This window comes from Micropterus dolomieu, linkage group LG06, assembly GCF_021292245.1.
Source record: "Micropterus dolomieu isolate WLL.071019.BEF.003 ecotype Adirondacks linkage group LG06, ASM2129224v1, whole genome shotgun sequence".
Taxonomy (NCBI): Eukaryota; Metazoa; Chordata; class Actinopteri; order Centrarchiformes; family Centrarchidae; genus Micropterus; species Micropterus dolomieu.
This window is the reverse complement of record NC_060155.1, coordinates 29849164-29855339: the sequence shown is the minus strand read 5'-3', so window position 1 is coordinate 29855339 and position 6176 is coordinate 29849164. Positions and strand designations below refer to the sequence as shown.

General features: G+C 47.8%; 1 long non-coding RNA gene across 1 annotated transcript; it reads right to left on the bottom strand.

The window, feature by feature from the left end:
* Positions 1-3152: 3152 nt before the first annotated feature.
* LOC123972046 lies at positions 3153-5970 on the bottom strand. The gene is made up of 2 exons (XR_006825348.1): positions 5646-5970; positions 3153-3856 (listed from the first exon to the last, which is right to left on the bottom strand). It is a non-coding gene; the product is annotated as an uncharacterized LOC123972046 (long non-coding RNA).
* Between the last annotated feature and the right edge of the window lie 206 nt (positions 5971-6176).

The window sequence follows — 6176 nt, the reverse complement described above, 5'->3', positions numbered from 1 at the left end:
AGCTCAGAGAGACTAGTTGCAGAGCTCAGAGAGACTAGTTGCAGAGGTCAGAGAGACTAGTTGCAGAGCTCAGAGAGACTAGTTGCAGAGCTCAGAGAGACTAGTTGCAGAGCTCAGAGAGACTAGTTGGAGAAGTCAGAAAGACTAGTTGCAGAGGTCTGGAGACTAGTTTTAGAGGTCTGGGGATTAGTTGCAGAGGTCTGGTGACTAGTTGCAGAGGTCAGAGAGACTAGTTGCAGAGGTCACAGAGACTAGTTGCAGAGCTCAGAGAGACTAGTTGCAGAGGTCAGAGAGACTAGTTGCAGAGGTCACAGACACTAGTTGCAGAGGTCAGAGAGACTAGTTGCAGAGGTCAGAGAGACTAGCTGCAGAGGTCAGAGGTCTAGTTGCAGAGGTCAGAGAGACTAGTTGCAGAGGTCAGAGAGACTAGCTGCAGAGGTCAGAGACACTAGCTGCAGAGGTCAGAGACACTAGCTGCAGAAGTCAGAAAGACTAGTTGCAGAAGTCAGAAAGACTAGTTGCAGAGGTCAGAAAGACTAGTTGCAGAGGTCAGAAAGACTAGTTGCAGAGGTCTGGGGACTAGTTTTAGAGGTATGGGGATTAGTTGCAGAGGTCAGAGAGACTAGTTGCAGAGGTCAGAGAGACTAGTTGCAGAGGTCACAGAGACTAGTTGCAGAGGTCAGAGAGACTAGTTGCAGAGGTCACAGAGACTAGTTGCAGAGGTCACAGAGACTAGTTGCAGAGGTCAGAGACACTAGTTGCAGAGGTCAGAGAGACTAGTTGCAGAGGTCAGAGAGACTAGTTGCAGAGGTCAGAGAGACTAGTTGCAGAGGTCACAGAGACTAGTTGCAGAGGTCAGAGACACTAGTTGCAGAGGTCACAGAGACTAGTTGCAGAGGTCAGAGACACTAGTTGCAGAGGTCACAGAGACTAGTTGCAGAGGTCAGAGACACTAGTTGCAGAGGTCACAGAGACTAGTTGCAGAGGTCAGAGAGACTAGTTGCAGAGGTCAGAGAGACTAGTTGCAGAGGTCACAGAGACTAGTTGCAGAGGTCACAGAGACTAGTTGCAGAGGTCAGAGAGACTAGTTGCAGAGGTCAGAGAGACTAGTTGCAGAGGTCACAGACACTAGTTGCAGTTGGTCAGAATATTTGTTTGTTTGTTGACCTTATTTGTCCAAACGCCCACAGACAGACAGATGACTCATCTTCATCGGGACGAGGAGTGGAGCAGTCAGATTTAAACAGTAAATTCCTAAACACACTACTAACGGACACAAACTCATATGAGACACAGGTACAGATATGTGGACGACACCTGGGTCAAAATTAAAAGCTTTCACAGAACACATCAACTCTGTGGACAGTAACATCAAGTTCACACGAGAAGATGTTCACAACAACAGTTTGGCCTTCCTGGACTGCGCTGTACACATTGAAGAGGACAGGAGCCTGCAAACTGGGGTTTACAGGAAACCCACACACACACAGACCAATACCTACTGTTCGATTCCCACCATCCACTGGAGCACAAGCTAGGAATCATCAGAACCCTGCAACACAGAGCGGAAAACATACCAACAAGTGCCCAAGCCAGAGAAGAGGAACAGAAGCACCTGAAGGGGGCACTCACAGCCTGTGGAGACCCTAAATGGACCTTTGTGAAAACAGCCAGATCCAGGAAGAAGAGCAAAACTACAGGGGACGAGGAGAAGAAGGTAAAACGCAACAACATTGTGATTCCATACCTGTCTGGAGTATCAGAGAAACTCAGGAGGATAAAGCTGGACTTTAACCTTCTTTGCAGAATGCTCCTTTAATCCGTAACAGAGGGCAGAGATCGCCTCATGAAAGTGTAACAACCTCAAAAGAAACCAGCAGAATGAGACCTCTGACATGTATAGCAATTGTAAGTCGCTCTGGATAAAAGCATCAGCTAAATGAGTAAATGAAATGCAGAAAACAAAGTGACACCCAGCAGATTCAGGTCTCCGATCTGAACCTGATCTCACTGATCAGGGTCATCACTAACAACTTCATCGGCATGTGGATGTTAAAACACTTCATTTTCTCCTACGGTGCTAGCCCCGACCCCTGACCACTTCTAAGTCAAAGCTAAAGACTAATACTAATACTGGAAGACGTTTCGTCCCTCATCCAAAGGACTTCTTCAGTTCTGACTGACTGGCAGGGAAACTCAGCTATTTAACCTCAGTGGGGTCGTTGGCCCGGGTCGTCGATACCGCCGGTTCGTTAGTGTTCCTTGTTGCTGTGACGACAGTCGTTACAGTCGTTGAGACTACCTGTGGCCGAGACCCAACGACCATCGTTGGTATCTTCACCTGAGGCCAATAGGTTACGTTTGTTGAGTTTCCTGGGAAGTGATGAAAGGACAGCATTGTAAGTGGGGGATAAGTGGTGGCGTAGACCCCCTCCCCTGTTCGTTGGAAGGATAGATCCTCTTAGTCTGGATTTCTTTTGGTGTGAAAAACCTTTTGTATGTTTGTATAGCCTGGTGTATGAACTGCGCTGGACCCGGAGTGCGGGCCTGAGGAAGTGTTGGTGTTTACGCCGCGAGCACAGGAGCTTTAGGCTGCCGGGAGGAGGTTTTCAGGCTCCGACATCCCGAGCAGTCTATTTTTGACGGAAGCTGCGTTGAGAAGCACAGAGCAGATGAGCTGGGCAGGAAGTCAGACACAGAACGACAGAGAGAATTCGGTTGATTTTCAAAATAAAACCCGATTGTACATCAACAATAAACACACTTCAAACAGACAAAAAAAGAAGCAGTTTAACTACGTAACCGACTTAACCATGTTAGAAGCACAAAAATCAAGGACAACTGAACAAACCAACAAAATCTGAACAAATCAGCAAAATCAGGCGGGCAAAACAAAACAGAACTGGCTCTAAGAGAGCTCTTATTCGTAGCTGAAGCACACAACATGACAAATTAACAACATGTCAACAACGTGGGGCAGCTGAACGCTCCGCTGCTGAAACACTTCAGAGTGAGTTGACGCTGGACAAAAAGTCATCATCTCATGTTTTCCGCTCTGATTCTGACCTCCGCAAACTAAACATATTCTGACTTCGACAAAGATGTGAAAGGGCTGATATGAGCAGGTTGTCATGGAAACAGAAGAGAGGAAGTGTATTAAGATATTATTTATTAAATATTCAAACAGTTAAAGTGCAGAAAGAAATAAAGCAGAAGAAGGTTGAGGGTTCTACTCCCATCCAGAAGACACGTTTACCTGCATTAACACATGCTAACAAAGGCTAACTGGTGCAGAAGTGGATACTTAAGTACAGAGGAGACATGTTAGCATCGTTAGCTCGTTAGAACGATGTCTCAAAGTGCTTATTAAGCTAACGCCTGCTGCAGCCGCTTCAGTCGACACCAACATGAACATTTAAAAGTGAAACTCTGATTGGCTGCTCGCTGCATGGTCCAACAGCAGACTGATGATGTCACTGGGATTGAGACAGGCGAGGACTTTGATCTGTTTTCAGCCTGGAAACACGACTGACCACGCCCCCTCAGTGATGTCACAGCAGGTTCTGACCACACACCTTATCAGTGATGTCACAGCAGATGAAAACCTCCTGGGACTTCACTGATGGCGGCTTTGTCTCCAAAATGTCCCCAATGAAATAAAGTTAGTGGTTACTATGGTGACACAGATCACTGCCTCCTGATTGGCTGCTGTGTGAGGAGAGGGCAGAATCAGTCAGTCGCTCAGCAGCAGGTGAGGGGGCGGAGCTCCAGGAGCCACAGCAGAGGTCAGAGGTCAGAGGGCGTCGTTGAGTGGAAAGCGTCGCTGTTTCCTGAGAGGAACGCTATTGGTCAGAGTCTGAAGAGACACAGACAGAATCCTGCGCTGTGATTGGCTGATGGGAAGCAGCATGACACAATAAAAATATGACAGTCGGTATCTGTTAACAGCTCATCATCAATACATGCTCAAAGTGAATCTGTCATGAATGACGCATTAAACGAGCTGTGAAATAATATCATCTATACAATAATAACTTGTCTGCACAGTTTAGAGGTGAAATGGACCAAATCCTATTAAAGCTACCTGTAGGTTCACACTTTTCTATTGTTCTGTTGGTTTCATGCTGTCTCGCCCTGAGTGGATTAAAGATGGACATTTTATAGAAATTACTTAAGGAACGCTGCTCATTTCAGGAAACGAGGGATATAAAGGTTACGAAGCAAAGATTCCCCTGCCCTCTCTAATCCTGGCCAACGGCCAACAGCTGAGGAGGAACATGTTCCAATGCAGATTAATCTCATCTCTGCTTGTCTCAGGGACCTAGACTCAGGGACTCTCTGAGGCTCCCTTGGACAGAAATGGCTGCTTCCCTTCAGGAGAGTTTGTTCAGGTCTGTGATGAGGACCAAGAGATCCCTGCTGCCATTTCCATGTGCACCAGCAGAGAGTATTTAAAGCAACATGACATGGTTTATCCTGAAGTAGATCATCAGGAACGGACACTGACTTGTAATAGTGAGACTCGTGTCTCTGTGGAGTGCGTTGGAGTCACTGCCACAGTGTCGTACCGTGAACTCTGGAACCCTGAGCGTAGCACTGTAAGGCAATCAAACTGTGGAAGAACTCGAGGCTGAGAAGAGGGAATCAGCAGCTTTATACATTTGATAGATACAGAACACGCTGGGGGACGGCGCCCGCTCAGCTCGCTCTCATTGGCTGCTGCAGGTTTCTGATCGGCCCCCCGATTTCATAAATATTACGAATCCAGCCGGCGACCTTCAGATTATGTCTGTAAACCCTCACACTACAGAATCGTTTAGGCCAATAATCTGTTCCAACCCGCCTCGGATCGGGACTGTTGGGATTGTGACAGCCCAGGTGACTTCCTGTTTGGACCGTCCTCTCTGAGGCCTCACTGATTATTACCTGCTGCTCCCTCGCTGTATGAGCTGCTGGAGTTAGTCAGTTTCTCGCTCTCTCCCTGGGCACATGCTTTGTTCATTAAGCTGATGGTACACAGAGCAACTTTTAAAGCAATCGTGCAGGGCAACGTTGCCGTCAACCGTAATCCCCTTCCCCCACCTCTCGGCCACAAAAAGTTGCCCCGTGTATCATCAACTTTACACTTCACTGTACACACACGCAGACACTCAACACACTACTGATTTGCATCCGTTATATCTTTATGTGTTCTGTTATATTTTGTTAAATAAATCTTTAGTTACAAGTTATGTGGTTTCCTCTCCTCTTTGTCCTCCGTTTGAGCCGGGTTGAATCAGACCCAAAATCTGCCTGTGTGTCCTCCAGTGTGCAGCAGCATCAGGGCGATGAACACACTTTGAACTTTAATTCAAAACATGATCTTTGATTTTGTACATTTCTCCCTTAATCCATGCAGAAAACTCCTTGATAATCCCTTCATATATGTGTCCATTGTTTCCATTAATTTGTCCAGATAATGGCTTTTCAAATTAAACTCTACTTCCTGTGTTCATTAGGGGCTTTTCAAATTAAGGGCTGTTGAAGGGGAAAAGGACAGAGGAAGGATCTCTGCATCCAGATATTTTGAGGGGAAATTAAGAGTTAAAGGGATTTTAAGGGATTGTGGTAGATTAACTGTTTATGCTGATGATGATGTCACTAACCAGGCGGAGGCGGTGTGCGTACAGAGGCTCTGGTTCGTCTGGTTTCCGGGTCGGCACAGTGACGTGCCAGCGCTGCAGCTCCGCCATCATTTCTGCCGGGCTGAAGAGGACTGCCGGGTCGGCACTGCAACGGTTAATCAGCGCCACCAAACGCTCCTTATAATGCAACCTGTCGGAACAGACGGGTGGAGACGATATTGATACAAACACACCTGTACAGGTGAATCGGACTAGATACAGGGGTCAGACTGGTGGCTGGGACAGGGGTCAGACTGGTGGCTGGGACAGGGGTCAGCCTGGTGGCTGGGACAGGGGTCAGCCTGGTGGCTGGTACTGGGATGTACTGGGGTCAGCCTGGTAGCTGGGACTGGGGTCAGCCTGGTAGCTGGTACTGGGATGTACTGGGGTCAGCCTGGTAGCTGGGACTGGGGTCAGCCTGGTAGCTGGGACTGGGGTCAGCCTGGTAGCTGGGACTGGGGTCAGCCTGGTAGCTGGGACTGGGGTCAGCCTGGTAGCTGGGACTGGGGTCAG